The sequence below is a fragment of the Bos indicus x Bos taurus genome, chromosome 16, assembly GCF_003369695.1.
Source record: "Bos indicus x Bos taurus breed Angus x Brahman F1 hybrid chromosome 16, Bos_hybrid_MaternalHap_v2.0, whole genome shotgun sequence".
Taxonomy (NCBI): domain Eukaryota; kingdom Metazoa; phylum Chordata; class Mammalia; order Artiodactyla; family Bovidae; genus Bos; species Bos indicus x Bos taurus.
Window position 1 is genome coordinate 53,053,182 of NC_040091.1, and position 19,305 is coordinate 53,072,486.

Below are 19,305 nucleotides of genomic sequence, written 5' to 3' on the forward strand. Positions count from 1 at the left end.
GGGAGGGCGCGAGCGAGGCTGCCCCAGGCTCCCCGGGGACCCGGCCTCGCAGGCCCGCGGCTCCTGCGGCACGGGCCCTGGTCTCCGTCCTCCCGCAGCCCGAGCGCGGCTGTCCCGGGTCCGCGCGCCCCGGGGCGGGCGGCCAGATGCAGACGAGGAGCGCGCGGGAGGCGGGCGCAGCGCGGGCACTCTGCAGCTCTGGACCACCGACGTGCCCGCGGCTCATCCTTCACTCCAGACGGATGCTGTTCCCTTCCTCGTCCCCTTCCTCTCCGGGCTGTAGGGAGGGGAATGAGACGTGGTTAAGGAGCCTGGTCCCACCTACGGCAGCCGGCCTTCCCCCTGCCCAGCCCGCCACCCCCTTTCCATGTCCGTTACTTGGAGAGATTTGTGGATGCAGAGGGAAGTGCTAACTCAGCCCAGAGGCTCTCGGCCGCTGTAACCTCTTCATGCCCACAGCCCAGGAAGAACCAGAACAAAACAGGAGAAGACAATGCCAGCAATAAAATCCAAAGATCAAGAAGAGAAGAGAGGGAAAATGCCATCCATCCCCCATGTCACTCCAGTGACACAGAAATGGTCCGGGTGCTTCATCTTTGCCAGACCAGGCCTATTTTGTGCAGAGAGCCACCAGTCCAGTCCCCTGCCCCGACCCCCAAGGGCAGTTTCTCTGTAAAGGGAGAAAGGCAGGGAGAAATAATTCTCCCATGGTTACAACAGCTGTTTCTGAGGGTGCTGTGTCTTTATCCTGCTATCCCATCTGCTGATCACAAAGCTGCTAACTTGTGAGACGTAGCAACATCTCCAGCCAGCATTTTGGATACTTCCACTGGGGATCTGGCTGCAACCCTGGCAGCACCACTTTCGCCAGGAGAGAGAGAGAGAGTGACAGCGCAGCAACAACAGTCAAAACACCCATGTTTTTCCCCAGGAGGACTTTGGTTCAAACATTGCTTACTTTCTGTATCTCAAGAACAGAATAGCGAAGTTCCAAAGTTCCAGAAAGGCTCTCACACAGAAGCCCTTCCCATCAGAACCCTTTGTCACCAAAGAGGCACCGCTCCTTGATGCTGGAACATAACCTGGCATGGTTAAGGCAAGGCAGAAGAAGCTTTGAAATAAGGAGTAAAATGAAGCCTACTTCATGTTTATGGTTTACAGCAGCTTGAACCATTGAGGATCCCCTTTCTCATACAAAAGAGGTTCTTCTCCAGGTCATGAAAGTATAAGACATCAGAGAACATTCTCTCTGACCACTCAGGTGTAAGACAACTAAGGACTAAGGTCAGGAGAAGACCAGATCACTTGATAACTGCAGAAACCATACACAGGATGTGAAATGGGTTGGCTTCCCAACTCTGGGTGGCTATGGAAGTTTCAATGCATCTGAGCAATGGGCTACTATGCCACCACCAGAAAAAAAAAACTCCAAGCTGAATTTGGAATGGAGGGTGAATGCAGGGAGCACAGAGGATTTTTAGGGCAGTAAAAATTCTCTCATGATATCATAGTGATGGATACGTGTCATTGTGGTGGTGCTGTCGTTCAGTCGCTAGTGAAAGTCACTTAGTCGTGTTCAACTCTTTGTGACCCCATGGACTAAACAGACCATGGAATTCTCCAGGCAAGATTACTGGAGTGGGTAGCCTTTCCCTTTTCTAGGGGATCCTCCCAACCCAGGGATTGAACCCAGGTCTCCCACATTGCAGGCAAATTCTTTACCAGCTGAGCCACAAGGGAAGCCCAAGAATAATGGAGTCGGTAGTCTATCCCTTCCTAGGGGATCTTCCCGATCCAGGAATTGAACCAGGGTCTCCTGCACTGAAGGTGGATTCTTTACCAACTGAGCTATGAGGGAAGCCAAGTGATATTCAGTCGCTAAGTGGTGTTGAACTCTTTGTGACCCCATACTGGAGTGGGTTGCCATTTCCTTCTCCAACTGATCTCCCTGGACCAGAGGCGGAACTCGTGTCTCCTGCACTGGCAGGCAGATTTTTTACCACTGAACCACCAGGGAAGCAGCCCCACATGTCTTTATATATTTATTCAAACCCACAGAAGGTACAAGAGTGAACCCTAATGTAAACTATAAACTTTGGGTGCTGATGCTGTATCAGTGTAGGTGCATCAGCTGTAACAAATGTACCACTCTGGGGGCTGTTGATTATGTGGGGAGGCTGTGCATATGTGAAGGGAGGGGATATACGGGCAATTTCTGTACCTTGTTCTTAATTTTGCTGCGAACCTAAAACTGTTCTTTAAAAATAATCTTTAAAAAGAATCCAAAGTAATCCTTTACATACTAATTCACCCTGCCGATGCCTTTTGTTTGGAAAACCATGCTTCTCCCTTCCCTTCTCTGTACTTCCCTTCTCACTGCTACAAGCTGTTTAATATACTAAATTCCACACATTTTCCTCTGTCTGCTCCCTTAGTACCAGGTACCTGAGTTGTCTCCTATGCCCTGTAAATGTGGCCAACACAGTAATGATGCCACCTAATGGTTAGTCATCAATACATCATCCAAATCAGAACACTTTGACAGTGCATGAATGGAACCACTATTAGTAATTATACCAGGATAAGGGGCATAAACTGGGAGGAATGGATCTGTGCAAGAAGTTCGCTGGTTTCATACCCAGGAATGGACTTACTCGAAGACACATACAAATTTAATTTCATTCAGTGCTGCCAAGTACTACTCCAGGATGGTTCTGCCGGTTCACCTGCTCACTGGGACCACACATGGGTTCCTACTTCCCCACATCTTTGCCCATAATTGTCATTGGCAAGTATTAGGAAGTTGGGTGATCAAATGGGTATAAAGTTACAGTTCATTGATTTGACTTGATTTCCTTACTTATTAGTAAACTGAGCACTTCATGGAAAGCTTATTAACCAGAGGCTTCCTCTTCAGGAAATTGCCTGTTCACAGCCTTTGCTCATTTTTCTAGTCGTTTTTCTATATTTGACTTTCTTATTGATTTGCACAGTAGGTTCCCTCACTTTGCTAGATATCCATTTAAACTTTGCCAATATCTTTGCCCAACTGTTAATTCTGACCATGGTGTCTTTTCTTATTGAGAAATACTTCTCTTTAATATGGTCAGATCCATGGCTCTTCTGACTTATCTGTTTTGAAGGCCTTGCTTAAAATATCCTTCCCTTCTTCTGGGCTGTGAAGTCAGCCTCCTTTATGGTTCTACTTTTTACATTTAGTCCTTGTCTATCTGGAGAGTGCTTTTATACCCGGTATAAGGTAAGATACGGTTTTATTTTTGTCAAGATTGTGAACAGTTTCCCCCAAACATCTTTCCCACCCCATCTTTTCCCTGCTTCAACATCACTATCATTATCTATCAAATTTCCATTTACGTGAGTCTATTCCTGGGCTCTCTCCTGTCCTGTTCATTCCCCCATACTATGTTGTCAATGCTAACATTTTAGAGTTGCTGGTCAACATTTTAAGACATCTAGATTTCAATTTTTTTCAGAAATCAGACTTAAGACTCCCCTCGTGGTCCAGCAGTTAAGAATCTGCCTGCCAATTCAGGGGGCATGGGTTCAATCTCTGGTCCAGGAAGGTTCCACATGCCTCAGGGCAACTAAGCCTGTGCACAACAACTTCTGAGCCCAAGCACTGTAACTACGGAGGCCTGCACACCCAAGAGCCCACGGTCTGCAACAAGAGAAGCCGCCACAATGAGAAGCCACAATGAGCACCGCAACAGAAGAGTAGCCCTTGATGGCTGCACCTAGAGAAAAGCCCACACAGCCACCAAGACCCAGCACAGCCAAAATTAAATAAATAAATAAAAAAGAAGTCCAACTTGCTGCTGTTGAGCCTGTGTATCTCATGCTGGGAATAAACTGGAACAGCAGGTCCCCCTTTATGTGAAATGCACGCGCTCCTGCTGCTCAGCCCTGGTCTGCATTCATTGACAATATAAGACTATTATTCTTCACAGAGATGTGTTCAGGTACCAAACACACCTCCAAAGATAAAAGTCAAAAGCAAGTAAGCCTAGAGAAGACAGTAACTGACTTAAGGACTTTTGTTACCTCTGTGCTGATAAAGATCATTTATTGAATATCTCTTTGACACCTGACACTATGCTGGCTACAGGAAGAAGGAATAAAGGAAAGTCGTGGGGGAGGAGGGGAGGCAGGAGGAGACAGTGTGAGAAACCACTCAGAATCTCCGCACATGTGATAAACACAAAGAATAATTAACCAACCAAGTGGGAACATATCACATGGTGAATTATGGGTCAGGAAAGGTCTTGCCATCACATACAGATACCCTCAGGGAAATACTTATGGGACAGAGTACTGGAGAGGAATCTAAGAAGAGATGTGGAATTGTCAGCAGGAAAAGGAAGGGATTTGGGTTGGGGGAGGGGATTTTGGCACAAAGTCATTTGGGCAAAACTAGTTTAAATGCCATGTTATACTGGAAAGGTTTCAAAGTCCGCTGAGAGCTCTTAAGATTAGGAAGGATATAAATTTGCTCTGCTTCAAATCAATGATCCTATCGATATTCTTAAGATTTCCCCTGGCACCTTTCCAATTCTATAGACTTTAAATTGTCCTCCCTCAGAGGACTCCCTGACTTTGTGCAGACTCATAGTCCCAGAGGAGTTAGGAACCAATTCTCTGATAAATCAGGGTCAACCCATCAGTTGTTATTACCCACAGCTCCCAAAAGCTGCAGAGTACCACAGCCAACCATTGTAGAAAGGAAGGGTAGAACTTTCCTTGTGGTTCAGCGCTTGAGAATCTGCCTGCCAAAGCAGAGGACATGGGATCAGTCCTTGGTTCAGAAAAATTCCACATGTCTTGGGGAAACTAAGCCCATGTGCCACAGCTACTGAACTTATGTTCCTAGAGCCTGTACTCTGCAGCAGAAGAAGCCACTACAATGAGAAGCCCATGCACCGCAACTAGAGAGTGAACACCACTTGCCCCAACTTAGAGAAAGCCATACAATAAATAAATAATTTTTTTAAGGGAAGGACAATTTAGAAAAACATGACACTGAGCTCAGAGATACTTGTTGCTTCATGTCTCGTAGCAAAGTACCATTAAGTAGAATGTGCTACATGACATGAGCCATCATATTAATATGAGCTCCATAGACAGTCTAATAACAGATACCAGCATGTCCCTATCCCAGAGGAGGAAATTTGGTCTTATGAAAATTCAAGTACTTTGCCCAAGATTACACAGCCAGAAAATATAGACATTAATAGGTAATCTATAAGATAAACAGTTCTACTGGTTCTCTGCTTTGCAGTAACTACTCTCCATTTTATCGAAAAGTTGTGCTGTTGGCTCTCAAAGGTCTCCATTTGACACAAGTTCCTAGCAAGTCACAATAAATGTTTTTCCTTTTATAAAATTTTTAAACTGTTTGACTGGGTTATAATTCATGTGCCATATAATTCACCCATTTAAAGTGTACAATTCATTGGTATCCATATATGCACAAAAATGTACAACCATTGACACAGTTGAGGTTAGAATAATTTCATGATCTCAAAAAAACACAGACATTTTAGCTATCACCCTCTGCACAACTGCCCCCCTCATCATAAGTCACCACTAACCTTTCTATCTCTATAAATTTCCCTATTCTGGAGACATGAATGGGATCACAGAATATGTAGACTTCTGCATCAAAAGTCTACATCCTTCACTTAATGTATTGCTTTTAGGTTCACTGAAGTTGTAACATGTATCAGTACTTCATTCCTTCTTATGGCTGAATAATATTCCACTGTATGGATATACCACATTTTATTTACTCATTCATCTACTGAATTACATTTGAGTCATGTCTGCATTTTGGCTATTATGAAACTGCTGCTATAAACACTGTGTACAACCTTTGGTATGGACACATGTTTTCATTCCTCATAGGTATATAACTAGAAGTAGAACTGCTGAGACACAGGGTAACATGTTGAAAAGCACAGACATCGCATCGCTGACAAAGGTCCTATAGTCAAAGCTGTGTTTTTTCTCGTATTCATGTGTGAATGTGAGAGATGGACCATAAAGAAGGCTAGCACCAAAGAACTGATGCTTTCAAAGATCCCTGAGAGTCTTTTGGACTGTGAAGAGATCAAACTAATCAATTCTAAAGGAAATATATTCATTGGAAGGGATGATGCTGGAACTGAAGCTCCAATACTTTGGCAACTTGATGCAAAAAGCGGAATCATTTGAAAAGACCCTGATGCTGGGAAGATTGAAGGCAAAAGGAGAGGGGGCAGCAGAGGATGAGACAGTTAGATAGCATCACTGACCCAGTGGACATGAATTTAAGCAAACTCCAAAAGATAGTGGAGGACAAAGGAACTTGGCGTGCTGCAGTCCATGAGGCTGCAAAGAGTTGGACACAACTTAGTGATTGAACAACAATGTTGAATCATTGAGGAATTGCCGGCCTGTTTTCCAAAATGGACATACCGTTTTACATTCCTATCAGGAATGTATGAGGATCCTGAGTTCTTACTAACACCCATTATACAATCATGCTTTGATGCAGTACTAAGTTATCCTAATAATCTAAATGGTGGCAAAGAATAAAATAGTAATTGGCTCAAAGGGAACTTAAATTTCTGAACAGACTCATTTCAAAGGATAATCTTTTCTCTTTCTATGGAAGTCACTGATGACTAAATCTGGGCCAAAAAGAGATAAAAGAGTCCCTTAATTCTGTCGTGACAGAACCTATAGAAGGAAACAATGTTTTGCTGGAGCAATACCATCATTACCATCAACTCTAGGTCTTATCTTATTTCTATAATTTCATATATACTTTCTAGTGCTAAATCAAAAATAGCCAGGTATCTATTTCCCCTTCTTTCCCTTCTGAATAATTCCATTCAATTCAAAAGACAGGACAAGACAGAAAGAAAGAAATCCATGCCAAGGTGTAGGGGGTGAAGCTCAATGCTGAGTCAGAGCCCAAGCAAGATGAGAGAGCATTTGTGGGGTAAGGATAGAGGGCAGGAGGGTCAGTGGCCAAGTGAGGTGAGGAAGACATCCACACAGAGCAGCAGCAGCAACCAAAGACTGGTTACATATGGGGCAGGGGGAGGAGAGAGATCCAACAAATAAGCAAACACGTTGAAGACAATAGGAGTCTGGTTTCCTACTGTTAAAGAAGAGAGAAAAGTTAGAATAAAATTTATGCTGTTAGATAGAAATTGTAAGTATTGGTATTAACTCATGATTAATACTATATATACGTGTGTGTGTGTGTGTGTGTGTGAAGGAAGAGGGGACTTCCCAGGTAGCACAGTGGTAAAGAATCTGCCTGCTAATGTAGGAGATGCAAGAGACGCAGGTTCGATCCCTGGGTTGGAAAGATTCCCTGGAGCAGGAAATGACAACCCACTCCAGTATTCTTTCCTGGAAAATTTCATTGACAGAGGAGCCTGGCAGTCCATGGGGTCACAATGAGTTGGACACAACTGAGCAATTGAGCATACACACAAAGGAGGAAAGGGTTTCCCCGGTGGCTCATTGGGTAAAGAATTGGCCTGCAATGCAGGAGATGCAGATTTGATCCCCGAGTCAGGATGATCCCCTGGAGGAGGGCATGGCAACCCACTTCAGTATTCATGCCTGGAGAATCCCGTGGACAGAGGAGCCTGGTGGGCTACAGTCCATAGCGTCACAAAGAGTCAGACACGACTGAAGCGACTTAGTACACACACAAAGGAGAACGGGGCCACGGAGGATGCAATGGTTGGATGGCATCATCAACTCAATGGACATGAATCTGAGCAAACTCCAGGAGATAGTGGAGGACAGGGAAGTCTGGCATGCTACAGTCCATGGGGTTATAAACAGTCAGACATGACTTAGTGACTGAACAACAACAATACATACATACATATATGTATGTATGTATGTATACACACACACACATACACATATGTATATAACAGATAAATCTAGATTTAGATGTGTGCATATATGTAGTATGTCAATTTATATATATGCTATATTCCTTAATTCTGTTCACTGGAAAGGCCTGGGAGCAGTGACACTCCATAAAAACCAAGATGTAGGCTCTAAACATCATTCTTCCCTATAAAATATCAGGGCTGGGTGCTTCCAGGGCTGGGGCAAGGAGAACATAGAAAAGTTTGACATCATGTTCATCTAGAAATTAAGGAAAAGCTCAAAGATGGATGGAAAGATTCGAAAAAGAAATATAAGTCAGTTTAAAGGGGTTCTCACTGGCCAGTGAGATAATGGTGATAAGGATAATTTGAGCATTAAAAAAAAGATAATAATGAAGTCAATTCCACTGCACAGAAATCTAAGAGTCCATACAGATAAACAGATGGATGAATGGATAAACAAATACACACTTACACAAATACATTTATAGAGAGATAGGTAAAGAGAAAGCTCTTCTTTATGGCAGAATAGCAACCAATAAATGTATTCAAGATGATGTAATTGGAAAAGTGCCATTTGACAGACATTCATAGCTATAATTCAGGAAAGTAACATCAATGACTGCAAAAACTAGTGGATAAAAATTTGATGCAAAACAATAGACTTATACTATGCCCCCATAACACATTTATTACTTGCAAAGAGAAAAAAAGGAGGGGCCTTACGTTGGGGAAATCTAATTAAGAAATCAGCTTAATCAAATGACCAAAGTTCACATTATTAGTAAACCAAAATCACGTACCATTCCAGAGGATACAATGGACAAACTCAGCATCACATCTGCAATAATACCTCATAGATGCATCAAACATATATCACAAAGATATATCACATGAATCTAAACATGAGGAAATCAGATAAAATGAGAAACTGCCCTGTAATCATCAAACCAGTCAATCCTAAAGGAAATCAACTGTGAATATTCACTGCAAAGACTGATGCTGAAGCTGAAGTTCCAACGCTAAGAGCTTCAGAATGTGAAGAGCTGACTCATTAGAAAAGACTCTGATGCTGGCAAAGACTGAAGGCAAAAGGAGAAGGGGAAGGCAGAGGGTGAGATGTTTAGATAGCATCACCAACTTAATGGATATGAAGCTGAGCAAACTCCAGGAGATAGTGAAGGACAGGGGACACTGGCATACTGTAGTCCATGGGGTTTCAAAGAGTTGGGCACCACTTAGCAATTGAATAACAATAACAATCTTCAAAAGCAGCAATGTCACAAAAGGAAAACCTGATGAATTATTCCAGATGGAAAGCAACTAAAGAGGTGAGGCCACCAAATGCAACCTGAATACTGAATTATTCTAGTAAAACTTGAGTGCAGTCTATAGATTATATGGTAATAATGGATCAATGTTAATTCCATGTGCTTTATGGCTATACTAATATCCTTGACAGGTAGGAAGTGCACTCTAAAATATTTGGGAGTGATGGAGCACGATGTCGGCTACATACTCCCAAATGGAGTGCGAGGGGAAAGTTCTCTGTACTATTCTTGCAGCTTTTCTGTAGGTTTGAGAAAAATAACAGACATCATAAAGACAACATGATCAAAAAGCAAGGAAAAGAGATCACAGAAAGAGAACCACAGGTAATCCAGATAAGTCCAGCATCAGATACAGACCATAACAAGTTTGCTCAATATGGAGAGAGAAATGGGATGAGGTGAAGAATTTTGGCAGAGAAATGGAAACTACAAAAAGGTACCGAATTGAAAAAGGAAGTAACTGAATTGATGTTAGAAACAGGTAGAAAGAATTAGTAAACTGGAAAAAACAGAAGAAAGTCAGAATAATGAATAGAGGAAACAAAAGGATGAGAAAGATGGAGGAAAGAATGAGACACGGGGATTCAGTTACAAGGTCTAACAGGGGCTTAACTGTTATGCTGGAGAGAAGAGAAAGGGAATAGAAGCGCTCAGAAGAGATCATTGACAATATTTGAAAAAGCTGACAAAACTGAAATTTAAAAAGCTCAATGAACCCTAAGCAGGATAAATAAAAAGAAAACCACATGTAGGCATGTCACAGGAATGCACTGAAAACCAGCAACAGAGAAAGTCTTAAAAGCAGCTGGACCAGGGGTTAAGAAAGATCAAATAACCTTGAAAGATGTGGTACAGACCTGCATCTGCCTTTAACACAAACTAGGTACAGATCAACCTATTTGCAGGGCAGGAATAGAGATGCAGATGTAGAGAACAGACATGCAGACACAGTGGGGGAAGGGGAGGGTGGGTGAATTGCGAGCATAGCATTGACATATATATATATATATATATATATATATATATATATATATATATATGTAACCATGCGTAAAACAGATAGCTAGTGGGAACCTGCTGTCTAGCACAAGGAGCTCAGCTCAGTGCTCTTGTGATGACCTAGCAGACTGGGATGGGGGAGGGAGGGAAGCTCAAGAGGAAGGGGATATATGTACATATAGCTGATTTACTTTGTTGTACAGCAGAAACTTACACAACATTGTAAAGCAATTATACTCCAATTTAAAAAAAAGAATCCAGGGAAGCCAGGAGCTAATGGCATGATGACTCCAAAGTGGCAAAAGAAGATACTTGCCACGGAGAGTTCTACACTCACTGAAAATATCCTTCAAGAATGAAAGGGAAGTAAAGACATCTTCAGATCAAAGAAATCTAGGAATATTTAACATCAGCAGACCTGGTTTAAAAAAAAATACTAAGGGAGGTTTCTTCAGGAAAAAGAAAAGTAATTCTCAGAGCTGTAGGAATGAATAAAAAGCAATGAAGAGATTAATTGTAGCTAAGTCTACAATTAAGTAAATAAGTATAAATTAACATTACATCTAGTCTTTTCCATTCTACTGATTTCCTCTATTTCTTTGCATTGTTCACTTAAGAAGGCTTTTTTTAATCTCTCCTTGCTGTTCTCTGGAACTCTGCATTCAGTTAGGTATATCTTTCCATTTCTCCTTCACCTTTTGCTTCTCTTCTTTTCTCAACTATTTTTAAGGCCTCCTCAGGCAACCACTTTGCCTTCTTGCATTTCTTTTTCTTGGGGAAAAGGCAGAAGAACCAGAGATCAATTTGTCAACATTCGTTGGATCATAGAAAAAGCAAGGGAATTCCAAAAAAAACATCTATTCTACTTCATGGACTATGCTAAAGCCTTTGACTGTGTGGATCACAACAAACTGTGGAATATTCTTAAAGAGATGGAAATACCAGACCACATTATCTGCCTCTTGAGAAACCTATATGTAGGTCAAGAAGAAACAGAACCGGACATGTCACAATGGACTGGTTCTAAATTGGGAAAGGAGTACATCAAGGCTGTATATTGTCACCCTGTTTATTTAACTTCTATGCAGAGCATATCATACTAAATGTCAGGCTGGATGACTCACAAGCTGGAATCGAAATTGCCAGGATTCATGTTGATGTTTGACAGAAAACAACAAAATTCTGTAAAGCAATTATCCTTCTGGAGAAGGCAATGGCAACCCACTCCAGTACTCTTGCCTGGAAAATCCCATGGATGGAAGAGCCTGGTAGGCTGCAGTCCATGGGGTCACTAAGAGTCAGACACCAGTGAGTGACTTCACTTTCACTTTTCACTTTCATGCATTGGAGAAGGAAATGGCAACCCACTCCAGTGTTCTTGCCTTGAGAATCCCAGGGACAGGGGAGCCTGGTGGGCTGCCATCTATGGGGTCACACAGGGTCGGACATGACAGAAGTGACTTAGCAGCAGCAGCAGCAGCAATTATCCTTCAATTAAAAAATAAATTTAAAAGAAAGATTGCCAGGAGAAATATTAATAGCCTCAGATATGCAAAGGATAACACCTTAATGGCAGAAAGTTAAGAGGAACTAAAGAGCCTCTTGATGAAGGTGAAAGAGGAGAGTGAAAAAGATGGCTTAAAATTCAACATTCAAAATACAAAGATCATGGCATCCAATCCTATCATTTCATGGCAAATAGATGGGGGAAAAGTGGAAATGTATCTAATTTCATTTTCATGGGCTCCAATATCACTGCAGATGGTGACTGCAGCCACAAAATTAAAAGACACTTGCTCCTTGGAAGAATAGCTATGACAAACCTAGACAGCATATTACAAAGCAGAGACATGACTTTGTCGACAAAAGTCCATGTAGTCAAAGCTATGGTTTTTCCAATAGTCATGTATGGATGTAAGAGTTGGACCGTAAAGAAGGCTGAGCACCAAAGAATTGATGATTTCAAACTGTGGTGTTGGAGAAGACTTTTGAGAGTCCCTTGGACAGCAAGCAGATCAAACCAGTCAATCCTAAAGGAAATCAGCCATGAATATTCATTGGAAAGACTGATGCTGAAGCTCCAATACTTTGGCCACCTTATATGAAGAGCTAACTCATTGGAAAAGACCCTGATGCTGGGAATGATTGAGGGCAAGAGGAGAAGGGGGCGACAGAGGATGAGATGGTTGGATGGTGTCACTGACTCAATAGACATGAGTTTGAGCAAACTCCAGGAGATAGTAAAGGACAGGAAAGCCTGGCATGCTGCAGTTCATGAGGCTGCAAAGAGTCGGACATGACTCAGTGACTGAACAACAACAATATTAGCGTGTAACATCATACAAATTTATAATGATTAAGAGTAATTTATTACATATTAATATATTAAAATACACAATAGGGTTTTAAATATACATTGAAATAAAATATAGAGCAAAACAGCTTAGAATCTGAGACAGTGTACAATGTCTGGATGGGAAAGGAGTTTGCAGAATAATGGATACATGTGATGTATGGCTAAGTCACTCTGCTCTGCCTCTGAAACTATCACATCATCATTAATCAGCTATATTCCAATATAAAATAAAAGTTTTAATTTTAAAAAAAGGGAGGAGAAGTTGAGAGAGGGTAAACAGAAATAGAAAGTTCTAAGATTCTTTCTTGCATTTTCCAAGAAAAAAAGTAGGATTATTAATTTCTATAGCCAAGAAAGTATGTTGTGGCCCATAGTATACCCACTGAAAGTATGTAGAGTAAAAGAGCAGACAAGCAGACTAATAGAGGGGGGAAATGAACATGAAAATAGTCAACCCAAAAGATGTCAGGGAGAAAAAGAAACTGAAAAGAAGGCTGATGTATCCCTATTGTTGTATTTGTTTAGTCACTAAGTAGTGTCTGACTCTCTTGTGACCCCATGGACTGTAGCCTGCCAGCTTTCTCTGTCCATGGGATTTTATAGGCAAGAATACTGGAGTGGGCTACCATTTCCTTCTCCAGGGGATCTTTGTAACCCAGAAATCAAACCTGAGTCTCCTGCATTGGCAAGCAGATTCTTTACCACTGAGCCACCTGGGAAGCCCGTATCTCTGTTACTATCAGTCAAAATAGACTCAAAGAACAAATAAGCAAATCTAGCAATCAAAAATGTCTTAGCATAATAAGAAAATAAGCTATTCAAGAAGCCTCAAAACATAATGCAAAGAACTGACGATCTGTAAGGAAAAATTTAAAAACATACAATGAGTGAAAAATAGAAAACATAAACAAAAAGGAGAAAATACAGAAAAACTGAACATAATTAACACATTGACCAATGGATGTATACAGATCATTAAGCCCAACAACTGCCAAATATACATCCTTTAAAAAAAAAAAAATGTGGAACATCACAAAATTTTTCCCTACACCAGACTTTATTTCAATTCTCAAAAAAATGTCAAAGGAATAAAAAGAAATCTCTTCCTTTATCTGAGAAAGAGCATTAAAAATCCCAGGGAGAGGGATGAAGAGTCAGAACACAGAGGGTTTTCAGGGCAATAAAAGTACTCTTCAAGGCACTGTTATAGCAAATATATATCATTACAACGTTGTCCACATCTATAGAAGGTACAACAGCGAGAGTGAGCCTTGATGCAAACTATGGACTGTGGATGATGATGACATGATGTCAGTGTAGGCTCATCAGTTGTAACAAATATCCTGCTATGGTGCAGGATGCTGATAATAGAGACTGTACGTGGCGGGGGCAGCACACAGGGCACGTGGAAAGTCTCTGTAACTTCCTCTCAGTTTTGCTGTGAACCTAAAACTGCTCTAAAATGTAAAGTTGATTACGTAAAAAAATCTAAGCAGTCTCCTCCCAGCCAGGATATGGACTGAAATAGCCAAATAAATAAATAAAAGGCCACAAATTCAACTCAGAAAAAAAGTCCATAGAAAACATTATTCAAAATGGTAAAATATTGATGACCAAGAATGAAAGAATGGCCACTATTATCACTTTTACTCAACGTTACACTAGAAGTAAAAAAAAGAGATTTGATGGAGACTTTCCCGGAGGTTCAGTGGCTAAGACTCCACGCTCCCAATCCAGAGGGTGAGGGCTCCATCCCTGGTCAGGGAGCTGAGATCCCACGGGTCACATGGTGTGGCCAAAAAAAGAAAGTGAGAGATGGAGATTTGGGGTTTGAAATAGAAAAAATAAAACTGTCTCTATTTGCACAACAAGATTGTTGTAGAAAATTCAAAAACAAGAAAAATTATTAGAATAAATTCAACAAGGTTATCATCTGGAAGGTATATATATAATACTAAATTGTATTTCTATACATAAAACAGAAAACAAAAATTTTTTAATATAATAGCATTGGGATATATCAAATAACGAATAGGAATAAATCTAGTGAAAGAGAACACTCTACAGAAAACTATAAAAGATGGAGAGAAAGTAAAGAAACCTAAACAAATGAAGAAATACAGCTAATTGAGCTACGGATATAATGATTTGATGTTGTAAAAACTCCCAATTCTCCCCAAATTGATCTCTAATCTGATTAAAGTTTGAACAAATTTTCTGTGAAAATTGAAAAACTGATTCCAAAATTTAATTGAAAAGGCAAAGGACCAAAATCTCTTGAAGAAGGCTACCCAAAAAGAGAGGACATGCTCTACCACATTATCCAGATGGATGTTTAGCTTCGGTAATTAAGACAGTATGATATTGACCCAAGGATATCCAAATGGACCAACAGATGAGAATAAAGGGTTCACAGGTTGACTCCAGAGCAGTGGAGATGCTCAGTGGTACTCAATTAAGGGAAATCCATATGGGGGAAAAATTAAATTTGACCGCAACCTCACACCATACACAGAAGGCAATTATTAGGTAGACTACAGACTCCAATGTGAAATTAAAACTCTTTGACAATAATAAAGAGTACCTTTTTGATATTGGGGTGGGAAATGACTTCTTAAACAGAACACAAAAAGCACTAGCCATAAGGAAAAATTGATAATAAGACACTGATAGCCAAGAGAAGATTCCTATTCTCATGATAGTATAGAAGTAACTCCTTTAAATCAACAAGACAAAGAACTCAATTAAAACACAAACAAAAGACTCTGACAAGCACTTCATAAAGGGGGTATGTAAAACAACCTGTATGAAAAGATGCTCATACCCATTATTCATTGGAAAAAGCAAATTACAATCAAAAGGAAACTCTAATACACAACCATCATAATTGCCAAAACTTTACACTGACAATCCCAAGTATTGGCAAAGGTACAGAGCAACAGGAACTCTCATACACTGCTGGTGGAAGTGGAAAAACACTTTGGAAAACTGCCAGACATCATGTTAAAGTTGAGCATCTACCTACTCTCCGATCTAGCAATCCTTATCCTAGGCACACACCTAGCAGAATACATACCCATGTACACCAGAATATTACCAGAACGTCCACAGAAGCATCCTTTACTCATAACAGTTCCAAATAGGAAACAACCCCAGTTTTCACCAATAGTGTGTCTGTGTGTGCGCGCACACGTGCGCTCAGTCGTGTCTGACTCTTTGCAACCTCATAGACTGTAGCCGGCCAGGCTCCTCTGTCCATGGGATCTTCCAGGCAATAATACTGGAGTAGATTGCCATTTCCTTCTCCAGGAGATCTTTCTGACCCAGGGATTGAACTCATGTCTCTCCCATCTCCTGCTTTTGCAGGCAGATTCTTTCAGTAGTATATGATAAATGAATGTATTCATACAAGGGAATATACACAGGATTGAAAGTGAACTAATGCAATGAGACATGGAGGAGTCTCAAGGTTGAAAGGGAAAGCCAGATATAATTACATGGGTGATACCATCTAGTTTCATCTTGTGGGACTTTGTAGTCATAAGGGGTCAGATAGTAGTCATTTTGTTGGAGAAGGAAATGGCAACCCACTCCAGTGTTCTTGCCTGGAGAATCCCAGGGACAGGGGAGCCTGGTGGGCTGCCGTCTATGGGGTCTCACAGAGTCGGACATGACTGAGGTGACTTAGCAGCAGCAGTGGTCATTTTTAGGGAAAAAGGAGAAGGAGTGATTGAGAGGACACCTCAGTGGAAGGACTCAGAGGACTTGCAAAGCTCTCTCAATACAGGAGCATCATCTTAGAATCTGTGTTTTTGTTATAATGTTGTTGTTGTTGTCACACCTCAATAAAAGTCACTTCTGAAAGTCTGGGTGGATACCCACCAAACTTAACAACTCTTACCCTACAGCAGCAGGAATACAGAAGGAGCTGTTGTTTTAACTTCAGTGTCTAGAACTAGGTTGTCCAGTTGTAATTTTAGATATAAACATTGAGTTGGGGCACTGTATTAGCTTTCACCAAGAATTTCTATTCACCACCCACTGTTACTATTAATAGAAAAAGCTTCCCATTGGAGAAGTGAGCTTTTAAATGAAAGTGAACACTGCTTTATCTCAAGGACGTCCTTGTTTCCTCTTGTTCTACTTAATCTTCTTCCTGAGTATAAAAAAAAATTCTGGTCTCAGTTCCTAGGAAGTCTTTTGCCTGGTTTTCAGATTTTTTTTGACCCACCTCCTAGAGTAATGAAAATAAAAACAAAAATAAACAAACTGGACCTAATTAAACTTAAAAGTGTGTGCACAGCAAAGAAAACCATAAGACAAAAAGACAATCCTCAGAATGAGAGAAAATATTTGCAAATGAAGCAACTGAGAAGGCATTAATCTCCAAAATATACAAACATGAAGCTCAATATATTAAAACAAACAAACAAACAATCCAGTCACAAAATGGATGGAAGACCTAAATAGACATTTTTCCAAAGAAGCAGCACTGGCAAGGACAGGCCCTCAAATATCCATGGACGAATGGACAGTCTGAGATTTGATGGATTTGGGGGCTACTTCCCAGGTGGCTCAGTAGTAAAGAATCTGCCTGCAGTACAAGAGACACGGGTTCCATCCCTGGTTCGAGAAGATCCACTAGAGAAGAAATGGCAATCCTCTCCAGTATTCCTGCCTGGAGAATGCTATGGACAGAGGAGCCTGGTAGGCTACAGTCCGTGGGGTCACAAAGAGTCCGACATGACTGAGCAACTAATACTTTCACTCACTTCACTTGGTTTTGCCAGAGATGGATTTTTCTAAGGAGCCGGTGGGGAGCCCAGCATCCTGTCTGGGTTTAGTTTCCTCAGTTCTCTATCACTATGGTGATCGTGTTGTTTATAATCTGATGGGGGCACCTGCAGGTGAAAGGGGGTGCTGGTAACAACTATATTGGCAATCAGACATAAACCAGGACCATTCTGGGTAAATAGGAATGTAAGGTTACAAGCTAGCTTAGGACTGAGAATTCACTGGCGAGACAACTCTCAAAGCAAGGCTCCTCTGGGATTAAAACTGTGCTGTCAGCCTTGTTATTAAAACAGGGTAATTGTCTTCTCTTACTTTCGACACAACGGCTAATGCTATTAGTGCTGCAATAGAAACCTGTGCTAAATGCATCTTTTATGAGACAGACAGCCTTTTGTGCTTTCCCTACCTTATTTGCTGGGTGCCAAAAACTATTTCTGGGAGGAAGACCGCCTGGGGCATGCCTCGCCAACCTCACACAGGCAGTCTAAGACCTAACCTTGTTCTAGCTGCCTCTCTGAGGCTCCCTCAAGTCAATATGTGGGTTGAAATTCTGGACTGTTAAAGGCCAGTAGCACCCAGGGCTTGCTGTAGGAGCTTAAGAAACATTTAGGAGTTGCATGGCACAGGGGTCTTTCTGGTCCCTCCTATCTGCTATGTCCCTTCCAAACATCCTGCTTCCAAACAGTACCTGCTGTTCTCTCCACCTGAGATGCCCCTTCTTCTCTGAGTTCACTCCTTCTGGCCCCCGCTCTCGGCTCTGACATCACAGACTCATAGGAGACACTGCTGATCACTCCGAGCAGGTCTAGTGTGTCTGTTACACAGAACCTGGTCCTTCTGTGAGGACACAGACAGATCTTATCTCCTCCAGGGCAAGTGTGAGGGTGAAGCACATGCGGCACCTACCTCGGGTGCAAAAGTTAAGATGGCACCAAAACACTCAGTAGTCAAGACAAAAATGAAATATTTTTTAAAAATTAAAGCAATGTAAAAAAAGAAAAAGAAAGAAAAATGTCACCATGAATGCAATACCAAAATTTTAAACAAAGGCAAGATCACAAGGCAAAGCTTGTGAAAGTACAGATTTGTTGTTGTTCAGTCAACAAGTCGTATCCAACTCTTTGTAACCCCTAGCACACCAGGCTCCTCTGTCTTCCACTGTCTCCCAGAGTTTGCTCTAATTCATGTCCATTGAGTCGGTGATGCTATCTAACTATCTCATTCTCTGTCGCCCCCTTCTCCTCCTGCCTTCAATCTTTCCCAGCATCAGGGTCTTTTCCAATGAGTTGGCACTTCACATCAGGTGACCAAAGTATTGGAGCTTCAGCATCAATCCTTCCAAAGAATATTCGGGGTTGATTTCCTTTAAGATTGATTGGACTTCCCTGTAGCTCAAATGGTAAAGAATTTGCCTGCAATACAGGAGACCAGGGTTCGACCCCTGGGTCAGGAAGATCCTCTAGAGAAGGGAACAGCAATTCACTACAGTATTCTTGCCTGGAGAAATCCCAAGGACAGAGAAGCCTGGTGGGCTACAGTCTGTGGGTTCGCAAAAAGTTGGATATGACTGAGTGACTAACACATACAAGATTAACTAGTTTGATCTCCTTGCTGTCCAAGGGACTCTCAAGAGTCTTTTCCAACACCACAGTTTGAAAGCATCAATTCTTTGGCACTCAGCATTCTTTATGGTCCAACTCTTATATCCATGCATGACTACTGGAAAAATCATAGCTTTGACTAGACAGACTTAGCAAAGTGTTGTCTCTGCTTTTTAATCCGCTGCTGGATCCCATTCCCTGAATTTCAGATTCAGGAGGTCCGAGGTAGGAGCTGAGAATTTGCATTTCTAACAGGTTACCAGGAGATGCTGATGCTGCTGATCTGGGGAACACATGTTGAG